This window comes from Bidens hawaiensis, unplaced genomic scaffold (genome assembly GCF_021521415.1).
Source record: "Bidens hawaiensis isolate Kalapana, Puna unplaced genomic scaffold, B.hawaiensis_p1.1 tig00006905_1, whole genome shotgun sequence".
NCBI lineage: Eukaryota > Viridiplantae > Streptophyta > Magnoliopsida > Asterales > Asteraceae > Bidens > Bidens hawaiensis.
In genome coordinates, this window is record NW_027491471.1 from 1223140 (window position 1) to 1234836 (window position 11697).

Genomic DNA, 11697 nt, shown 5'->3' on the forward strand with positions numbered 1-11697 from the left:
AACGAATAATATAAAACAACCCCCGTAATACGTGGGATAAAATCTAGTATTATATAAATAAACATATAATTACTCTCGCCCACAAAACAAACATTCAGTAGGGTATCCTTTTCATTATAAAAATTAGCTTAAACCTGTTTAGTATTAGTCATGATATATGACTTTTCTAGAATAGTGATACTAAGTTAGTGTGTGTATAAATAGTCCCATCTGCTACATCAAAAACCATCACCAAACAAACAAACTATATCTTGTAGTAATGGCATCAATATGGGCAGTTTCTTCTCCATTTCTCTTTTGCAACAGCTCGGTAACACAAAGAAATAATATTATTGTCTGTAAAAAGAAAATATTTCACCACGATCCAGTCTTAAGAATGATACTGCTACCATGGAAATCAATACAAGAAGATCAGCAAACTATCGGCCTTCATTGTGGTCCAATGATTTTATTCAGTCACTTTCTAGCAAATATACAGCGCGTATGCTATGACATAACATTTTATTTAATTTAGCAATTTTATTTTTCAGCAACTATGAAGTTCTTCGACAATATCACCACCTTATTTTTTCTTAGAGCATTAAAAATAAATCATTCATTTTCTTATTTAAAAAAATTCAAAATATAAGAAAATTGTTAAAAAAAAATTATATATTTTTTCTAAGATTCTAAAAATATATTTATTTACAGCTTTACACATGTATAAGTCACATGTAGGAATGTCTATATTTCCTAAACATATTCCGGTTACATTTTAAATATGATTACAAACATATTAAGAAATTGTGTTAATAGTTTTTCCATATACGAGTGGGTGTAAGAAGTAAATATTTTAAAAGGTATAAACCAGTGATAGAAACAATTAAACAATTTAGAGTTGTTATTTTTGTTTTCGCAAAACCAAATAGGAATAATAGAAGAAATAAATAAATGAACATAAAATAAAAAATTGTCAACATATGCTTAGTTCTCGTTTTCGCATTTTTGATAGAAAAATAAATAATTCTTCTTTGTGCAGTAATATAGTCCTAACAATTTAAATTTTACTATTTTTAATTTTGTAAAAATATCATGTATATGTAGGGATGAGATCGGGACTGTACCGGTACCGAGCGGTCCCGGTCCCGGAAATCACCAATTTTTGGTACCTGTACCGGTACCAAAAGTAAAAAAAATCGGGAAATACCGGTACCGGTTCCGGTCCTGATACCGAAACTCAAAACTTTGGTACCGACTTGGTACAGACGGTACCAAATCGGTACCGATTTCAGAGTTGTTACCGGTACGGTACCAGTACCGGTACCAATACTGAATTTGCCCATCTCTATGTATATGTGTGTTATATAATTTTTAACAGAGAGTATGGTTCTTGTACAAAATGATTACTAAAAATGTAAGAACCGATTTGGAGACAACATCCTTATGTGTGATAGTTTTTATGGGAAAGTGCATTCACATTAATTTAAGAGAATATCAACACGGATTTTTATGTACTTTTAAAGTATTATCGCTAAAAGCTAAGCCATAAAATCACTAAAAGTTAAGTCTTAAAATCTAAACCTTAAACCTAAACTCTAAAATATAAATATTAAGCGATGAACCCTAGAAAAAGTATATACTTAAATCAAATGTTAGATATAGTTCTTGCGAGTTCTCTCACGAATGATGGGTACTCCCATGATCTTTTCCTTACACACACACATATATATAAAAGGGAGAGATAATTTGAAAACTTGTTGGGTCTTAAAAACTTTAACAACTTCATTCTTAACCACACATTTAATTAAATAAATTAGATTATATGGTTGAGATTAAATTTGATTAAAGAATTAAGTAGGAGAGAGAATAAAGATGTACGATAATTTTTATGCGTCCATGTAGCTACATATATTACATATATATCTAAAAAAAATTCAAAAAAGAAATTGTTACAATGAGTTATTTCAAGTTTTTAAAACTCAAAGTGATTCTCAAAAGAAATCAAATACATATATATATATATATAAATGTGTGTGTGTGCACGCTCGCGTGTACTTATATCTAGCCAAGGGCTTCTAGTCAATTGGTATAAAGGAATGTTGAAAATGTGATCATACCCTAGTGCTTGAAGGTTACAGTTTCATGATTGAAAAATATAATTAGAAGCAGAATTTTGTGGTTGTTTTAGTGATTTTTAAAAATGACATGTAGTAGTGTATGACAATATATAAAAAAATGACATATAGTAAAAAATTTAATACAGTAATCTTTTATCGTATATTACGTACGAGACTTCCTACACCATAGATTTCAAAAATATGCGGTGGCGATATTGTAAATTATTTCAATTAGTTTCCATCCAATTAACCATTACGACCTTCAACAATCATCACTAATTCCATTGTAGACACTCCAATTGAATTGAAAAATTATTTCAATTAATAAAAGTCTAGATGCGTTCCAAATTTGTTCACATGATGAAAATGATGATCAAATCGACGGTCGATTTATGATTATTTGATGATTACGAGATTATATAAAGTGATTTAAGCGTCCAATTTCATGTTATAGAAAGCTTATTTTCAGATTAGATCTTATGAAGGTTTAAAGGTTTGTGCTGAGTATTTAAAATTTTTGTTCTGAACTTCTTAGATTTTTAAATTGAATTTCTTAGCTTTTTATTCTAAACATTTTAAGTTTTATTCTAAACGTGCTAAGTTTTGTTCTGAACGTTTTAGTTTTTTTTTAAAATTTTTTTTATTTTTCTTCTGGACGTCTTAAGTTTTATTCTAAACTTTTTAGATTTTTTTACTGAATTTCTTAGCTTTTTATTCTAAAACTTTTAAGTTTTGTTCTAAGCTTTCTAGATTTTTGTTCTAAAATTCTTAGACTTTTGTTCTGAACTTTTTAGAGTTTTATACCGAATTTCTTAATTAGCTTTTTGTTCTAAACTTTTTAAGTTTTGTTCTGTTCTTCTTGGATTTTTGTTATGAAATTCTTAGACTTTTAATCTGAACTTTTTAGATTTTTGTACAGAAATTCTTAGCTTTTTATTCTGAACTTTTAAGTTTTGTTCTGAATTTCTTAAATTTTTGTTATGAACTTCTTAGATTTTTTAACTAAACTTCTTAGCCTTTTGTTCTGAACATTTTAAGTTTTGAACTGTACATTTCAGTTTTGTTCAGAACGTTTAAACATAATATTTTAAACCCTAATAAGAGCTCAGTTAAGTGTATTATTCTGCAATATCATAATCGATTGAGGATTCTAAAGCCTCCTACACATCAATTCGATTGATTAAATCATCAATTTTTTTTATCAATTTGAAGATTCTTGATGGTCAACGGTGTTCTATTTTGATTTTGGTTTCCAATTTCTGAGATTTCATACTTTAAGCTCTGATTAGGGTTTAAAAATTGGATTAGATGGAGCAAGGAGTTTAGAATTTGGATCAGAATTGATTTGTAATCGATGAATTTGATCACGAACTAGTTTTGGGTTATTTACGAAACTGCCACTGCGTGTTTCGTTATCTAACGCTCTAGAAGGTCGCATACATAATGCATGATAAGCCATTATTGTACAATAACCCACTCATATATATACATATATATATATATATATATATAGGGTGAAGATCATGCGAGAAGTGATATTATAGCGAGAAGTGCGAGAAATGAATCTGAACCATTAATTAAAAACATATATTTAATTGAAAAGGGTATATATGTCTATTGCTGTGTAGGCCTCATTAAACCAGACTTTAATGTGTTCACATATTACTTTTAATTATTAATCAATGCTCATTAGATGGTTAATATGATTTTATAATTTTTTTCATTAAAATTATGTATATTATGGATTTGATCCTTTTCCATATAGTTATATACTATATATTTAGTTAAGTCTACATTTCATTTGTTTTGCCTACACTATATTGTATAAGAAAACTGATTCCTACACAGTATTAGTTTTAGTTATAATTACACAATTTTTGAAAGTGTGCCTACACTATATTAGTTCTGTTTACACCACATTAGATATGTCTAAACTACATTAGTTATAACTACACAATATTTGAAAGTGTGTCTATACTACATTACTTTGCCTACACTATATTAGATATGTTTACACCATATTGGTTATGACTACACAACATTTAAAAATGTTTCTACACTAAATTAGATATGTATGCGCTACATTAGTTATAACTACACAACATGTGAAAGTATTCCCTACACAATATTACGTAGCTACGTTACTAAGATAATCCTACCCTACATTAGTTGACTAAAAGAAAAAAAAACATTGTGTAGGCCATTAAAAAATTATATAGATATATGTTAGTTGTGTAGTGAAATATATTTTATTAAAATATATTTTTAATTTACATGAAAATATGATATTCAAATTTGAGATCGAACTATCTACTGAATAATGATAAGTGATTTAAATAATAAAAAAAAGAAAGTCTATACAATTTATATGAAATATAACAATTTAAATAAATATTTGTAACTTTCCCATGAAAAATGGCTTACCCATATATAACGAAAACATCTTTTTACTATTATACCCATTTCATTAAATAAATAATAAAATAAAAGATAATTTGTGATTGGTCGAATTCATTTCTCGCACTAAGAAACACTTCTGAAATGAACCTAATCCTATATATATATAATAAAGTCGAGTATACGTTTGTAACTTTACTAACAATAAATAACGTGTATGCTTATGGATGTATGTAGGGAGAGAAGTATATTGCAAGATCAGAAACACTAAAGGAACTAGTGAAGACTATGATCTACAAAGGAAATGAAATGATCGTAAATCCATTAAGTATATTGAGTTTAATTGATGAATTGCAGAGACTTCGCATTTCGTATCATTTTGCAAGTGAAATAAACAATGTCTTGGATAATATATACAGAAACAACTACGAAAGTCACGAAGCTTGGACTAAGATGGGTTTAAATCTCAAATCCCTTGGTTTTCGACTCTTGCGGCAGCATGGATATCATATCCCTCAAGGTATATAATTATCAGTGAGGATGTTTTTATATTTACTTTTAATATGATTCACAGTCCTGAATGTTTAGTTGTGTGAGTAGAGATATTCAAGGACAACATAGATGAGAATGGAAGTGTAAGGACACTTATCTGAAGATATCATCAGTATACTAAACTTGTATGAGGCTACTTATCATTCAGTAGAGGATGAATGTATATTGGATAGTGCTAGAATTTTCACAGAAGAATACCTTAAAGCAAATATGGAGAACGTTGCAGATAAAAATATTGCTACTGTAGTAAGTCGTGCCTTAGAATTTCCGCTTCATTGGATGCTTCCACGGGTGGAAACAAAGTGGTTTATTGAAGTGTATGAGAAAAAACGTGACATGAATCCCACGGTGCTAGAACTTGCCAAATTGGATTTCAACATGGTCCAAGTAGTTTACCAAGAGGATATGAAATACGCATCAAGGTATACCATCTTTTTCCCCTACCAACAAGAGTAGATAGTATTCATGACACCAAAAAAATGATTGCAATACCAAAAGGGCCTCAAATACATAAATCGTAAATATATATAATTGAAACCTTTAAAAGCTCTCTGGTTGTTCCTCACCATCTATCAAACCACCAGATTGCTTTATTTGTAAATGAATGTTTCTCATGCATTTGACCCGAATTCACGGGTATGGGTCTCACCAAACACAGATAGTCCTTAAACAGGTTATAACATCCTCATAAATTAAAAATTAATCTCACCAAATATTTGATATAAAAATCCTACAAAATAGAGATATACTAAAAAGTAATATTCGATTTTTTTTAAAATCTCATTTATCTGTGAAACTCTTTCATAATCAAATCCTAAGTATATTATTAACTTTTTTACAATAAATAAAATTAAAATCTAAAAAAATATATAAATATTATAAATGAATAATATAAAACAACCCCTGTAATACGAATGATAAAAGCTAGTGATATATCTAGCTTGAAGGGATTCAAAAGAAATGAAAGCTATATCTATGAATAGTATTTTATTATGGGGCATTTACATATATCCCATACCAACTTGATTAATTACATATATACCCAAGCCCTAACCTTTAATTGCATATTTCCTCTTCCTTAGCAATGCATATTACATATTTACCCATTTAATAAAAATTGACTCATTAAATGACAATTTTACCCTTCAATTTACCAAACTATAAGATAACATATTTGTCCAACTTCAACTATTTTTTATTTTTTCCCTCACGGTGTATGAAACAGACTTCTATTCATTTAACTCACAGATTGATTTTAGGTTTAAAACCGAACTTACTGAGTGGTTATGTTTGAAATCCCAAACTATGAAACAAACTTGAGACCAAAAATCATACATATGAGAATATCAAAGCATGGATGAAACTGAAGATCGAATAAAATCAACACCAAACCTGTTTACACCAGCCAGCATCATGATTGAAACAAAATCAAACCCTTAAATCACTACCGAACACTTGCTAGCCCAATGAGCGATTATTCCGTGAAAGCAACATTGATTAGCAGCACTTCACAACACCGTCAAATCCACCATCGCCGCCTCCGTAAACACCATCGCTGGAACAAATTACGCCAAATACTCACTCAGGTACTGTTTGTTTTTTCAGAGGTAAAATGTCTGCAGTCTGCGGACCACATCTGCAGACATCTGTAGCAGAAGAGGTGGACCAAACCTCTGCACTCTGCAAGAAGAAGACTGTTTGTTTTTTAACGTCTGCAGACTGCTAAAACTTTCAATATAAGCTCTATACCGAAAAACACAAATTATCCAGCAACAATTAAAAATATATAAATCCAAATTTTATACCTCTGAATTAGCAAATTATAAAGCTTACATTAACAATTTTCCACGTGAATGTTTTTTCCTCCAAAAGTTTCTTCAATTGTTTTCGAAAGTAGATAGTTCATACATAATAAATGAAACGAGCCAAAACTCAAGCTTAAAACAACTCACAAGCCGATAACATAAACCTAAACTTTCTACAAACCTTTTTCAACTAAAAACTTTCGATAGACTTTTTATAATCCTTAACTTTTTACAAACTTTTTTCAACTAAAAACTAATAATGCTTAAACAATTATGCAAAATTATAATTGAACAAAAAAAAACTAATCAATGAACAACTCAATTGAACAAATCAATTAACAAGAATTCAATTAACAAAAACTTAATAACTTAATTGATATCTGATGGAAATAATGAGTTTGGAAGAGGTTAGAACACTATGGTCCAAGTCTGCACCAAAGAAGAGGGCGCACAGATGTTTTTTATTGAAACGTTTTCGAAAAAACAAACAGTCTGCAGACGGCAATGTCTGCGCGTGGTCTGTGTGCTGCAGACAAAAGAGGTCAGGAAGATCTTTTGTAAAAAAACAAACACCACCTCAGTCTGTAGTGGTTCTATCGATATGAAGGGTCTCAATTGTACTCTAGTACGGCGACACATAGAATCAAACCTTACAAACATCAATTTCATCTTTCTCAATCGTCTCCCGAATCCTCTTTACACAATTCTCCGCCTATCATTTTATTTTTTCCAGCCAATCTAATTGTCGGATCTGCAGCCATGGTAATACACTCCTTCCACGTTTCCTTCATTCTGCCCATGACGAACATGGGTGATTCTACGCTGCTGTGCAGGCTTGGCGGTGGCTGTGTCGAGTAAATGATTCTCCGGTGGCTTTGGTGGAGTCACAGATGTTGGTAGGGAGATAGGATTAGAATTGTATAGGAAAAGGGTATGTTGGTAATTTTATATTAAATGGGGATGTATGTAATTAAAGGTTAACGTTTGGGTAAATATATAATTGATCTAGTTAGTAAGGAGATATATGTAATTCCCCCTTTTATTATTATCGAAAACTTGGAAACTTTTTATGATAAAGATAACAATAAAAAAATGTAATAACAGAGCCAACCAACTAATATAATGATATCGACACTAACTCATAAATAAATTTAAAGATAAATATCTAAATCAAATAAATTTACCTATTATCAGGTAAACTATACCAATCACAACCAATGATTAACTCCTGCTAAATACATTCTAGTCAAATATTTTGTTATTCAAGGGCTATTACGGATTCAGAAAATTTTTTATGAGGGAGAAAATTAATACGGGTTGTTTGTATTTCTATATAATATTTTTTTGCAATCCGGTTCGGATTGGGTTAGATCAAAATGGGCAAGGTCATATTAAAAAAGAAGAAAAAACTAAATTTTACATAATCAACAAAACTATATCAAACATCATTAGAAATGCAAAATGCAAAATGAAAAATTAAAATATAATGTATCTAAACTTGTCTACTAATACAAACAATATTTTATATTTCAAGTTCATAAACAATATTTTATATTTAAAGTTCATAACTTGTATAATTTTTGAAACCCAATCACTATTTTCTAATCAAATAAAGTAAAATTATACAACTAACCATCAAATAAGTGGTATATTTAATAAATTACCTATAGTCGGAAGTTTTTCTGTAATTTGGCCAACGAATGGGGCATTATCTGTCGCTACTCGCTGTTATTTTTCTTCGCACGTACTGTGACTAATTCTTTTTTATTTTAACAGTGTTTAAACTTTTGAAATTATGGGCTCGCGCCTAGGGGTAAAGGGACTTAGCTTATGGTCATTGGGCTACTAAGCTTAAACTAATTTGAGGTATAATTTATAATAGTTTTAACATTTGGATATTGGTAATTATAGTGAAAACTAGTTTTGAGTCCAAGTGTTACGGTGGTTTATTTAGTTTTTTGAATCCTTTTACTATTTTATATTTTGTAATGATTTATTTTATTTTTGACGTAGTTTGAATTGATTTAATTCGTATATATTAGTTAGTTGCATTCATTATCATTCTTAACGTTTGGGCTCTTACAATTGATATGTGTAGGTTTTTTTTAAAATATTTTTAACGAATGAATATAAATGAACACGAGCATGTTGATTTTTAAACAAACAAATATGAATACAAATATTTGTCTTATGAAAAAGGAGCGGTAGACGTAAGTGACGATGATGGTTGATGCATGAGAGGGGAGGTTGACGATATGGGTGGTAATCAGAAGTTAATCAGTGATGGAAAGGATACACATGATGAAGCATATGTAGAGGAGAGAAATTAATTTAGATTTTAATGATGAAAAAGATTCACAAATAAATGAGTAGTTATAACCCGTTTAAAGGCTATCTAGGTTTGGTGAGACCCATGACCCGCGAAAATTGTTGTTTAATGATTAAGGGGTTTGGTGAGACTCATAACCTACGAAAATTATTGTTTGATTATGAAAGAGTTTCACAAATAAATAAGATATTATTAAGGACTATCTAGGGTATGGTGAGATCCATGCTCACGAATTCAAGTCGAACGCATGAGAAAGCTCAAATCACAAATAAAACAATCTGGTGGCTTGAGAGTGGCGGGGAGCAACCAAAGAGTGACACATAGGATTTATTTTATAGGCATTTATATAGATAGATAGAGAGATTAGTGTTTATATTAATTTGTTTTTTCGTAGGAGTCGGTTTCTAAATTTCTTGAGGTTCTATTTTAAAAGTTTAGTGAGGAGATTACAACATTTTATATGAGGACGTTAGGAATTTTCACCTATCTATAATACTAAAATAAAATAAATTAAGGTGCCCCTTCCTCTTTAGTTGGTTACCCCATGATTAGTTGGTCCCTTAATTCTCTCCTTGTAAATGTATCCTATACGGTATACACTACATATATACGTACGATGTGATCACTTGTACAATTGTATCACTCGAGCATTTACTCTAATACCATATAGCTATCATACCTATTTCACAATTTATGAATTCATTAACTAGACAACCTGTATGTAAACACTCATGGTGTAACTTTCTTCCACTGTTAAAAAATGTAATCATTAACCTTATCACTATATATATCTTCACACACAGATGGTGGACTGAAATTGGTTGGGAAAAATTCGGCTTTGCTCGCGATCGTTTGGTGGAGTACTTTATGTGGAGTGTTACAGAAAATTACTTGCCTCACTTTAAAGGAAGGAGAGATCTCACAAAGGTTAACGTGATGATCACTACCATTGACGACGTCTATGATGTCTATGGTACCTTGAAAGAACTCGAACATTTCACTGACGTTGTGAACTGGTTGGTGCTAAAATTCTTTGTTTCAAATTAGTAGTTTCTCATAGATCATATGTTTTGAGCAATCAATTCCTTTTTGTAGTTGGGATCTCAACACGATGAAAGAACTTCCTGATTATATGAAAATTTGCTTCCTTGCACTTTATAATGCAATAAATGAGATGGCATATAACATACTGATACGTGAAGGATTCTTTGTCGTTCCTTACTTAAAAAAAGCGGTAATTATCCAAACTAATATGCATTTTCCTTGTAATAATGTGTAATAGTTTTTTTTGGTAAAATAAAGGTTGTCTTAGGCCAATTTTTTGTAGTGTAGTTTTCAAGTGTAACTTTATTTGGCATTACAGTGGCAGGATTTATGCAACTCTTACATCATAGAAGCTAGATGGTTCGATAGTGGATACACACCAACCTTAAACGAGTTCCTCGACAACGGATACATGTCAATAGGGATTGTCCCGATCATCAAGCATGCATATCAATTAACTTTAACCACTGTGTCCGAAGATACATTGGACCAAATAGGATTAGCTGAAAATATTATTCGACTTGCATGCGTTATTGTGCGACTTACCAATGACATGGGCACATCATCCGTAAACTTCTTAACCTAGCTTATTATCAATATACCTATTCATACTCAGATAAACTTAACTTCTTGTTGGTTTTAGGATGAACTTGAAAGAGGTGATGTTCCTAAGTCAATCCAATGTTATATGCACGAGAGTGGTGCCACTGAAGCCGAAGCAAGAGAATACATCAAACGATTAACTTTGGAGACATGGAAGAAGCTAAATAAGGAGCGACAAGAAATTGGTTAGAAATTGCCACATGAGTTCACTGAATGCGTTATAAACCTTGCCAGAATGGGGCATTTCATGTATACGGGTGATGACAAGCATGGTAACCCTGACTCGTTCAAGCCCTATGCACTATCATTATTTGTCAATCCAATCTAAGGGTTGCTATAAGCTTAAGGTTCTAATTTGAGTTGTAATCTAATAAACCTATTTGGTTATATGTATGTCAATCTATTTTCCTGCTATAATATGCTTCGTAGCATGAACCTTATAAGGGGACCAAATTCGTGTACTCACCTTTATTCTTCTGCAACCACTTATCCAAAACAAGATTAGAATGCCACTACGCTTCTTGGACCATCTATAAAGATTATTACATTCAGTGTGTCGTAATTAGTACAAACTATAAATCTAGCTAGCACGCCACATGGACCCTATATGATTTAGATCTTCTAGCTTTATAACCCAAAAAAGTTTAAAACTATAAAGAGAGCATCTGGCACTCACCTACGCATCTTCCTAAGACCGGTCTGACTTTCCTTGGTAGCTGTAACACTCCGACTGATGACGATTGTACATCGAGACGGTATGTTGATTGCTCATGAGCTCATAACACCATTAAAATGACAATATATTATTGTTCCAAATAATAGCAAGTATACAATTGTTTCAAACAAATACCAATACATCTAGAAAACAGAC

The 11697-nt window shown here is 30.9% G+C and overlaps 1 pseudogene across 1 annotated transcript; it reads left to right on the plus strand.

Annotated features, from left to right (window-relative positions):
• The first annotated feature begins 259 nt into the window (after positions 1–259).
• Positions 260–11016, plus strand: LOC143633770 ((-)-beta-pinene synthase, chloroplastic-like; annotated as a pseudogene). Its single transcript, XR_013153727.1, has 7 exons — positions 260–481; positions 4735–5013; positions 5094–5467; positions 9983–10195; positions 10275–10413; positions 10543–10791; positions 10867–11016. The product of XR_013153727.1 is annotated as a (-)-beta-pinene synthase, chloroplastic-like (transcript).
• The last annotated feature ends 681 nt before the right edge of the window (positions 11017–11697 follow it).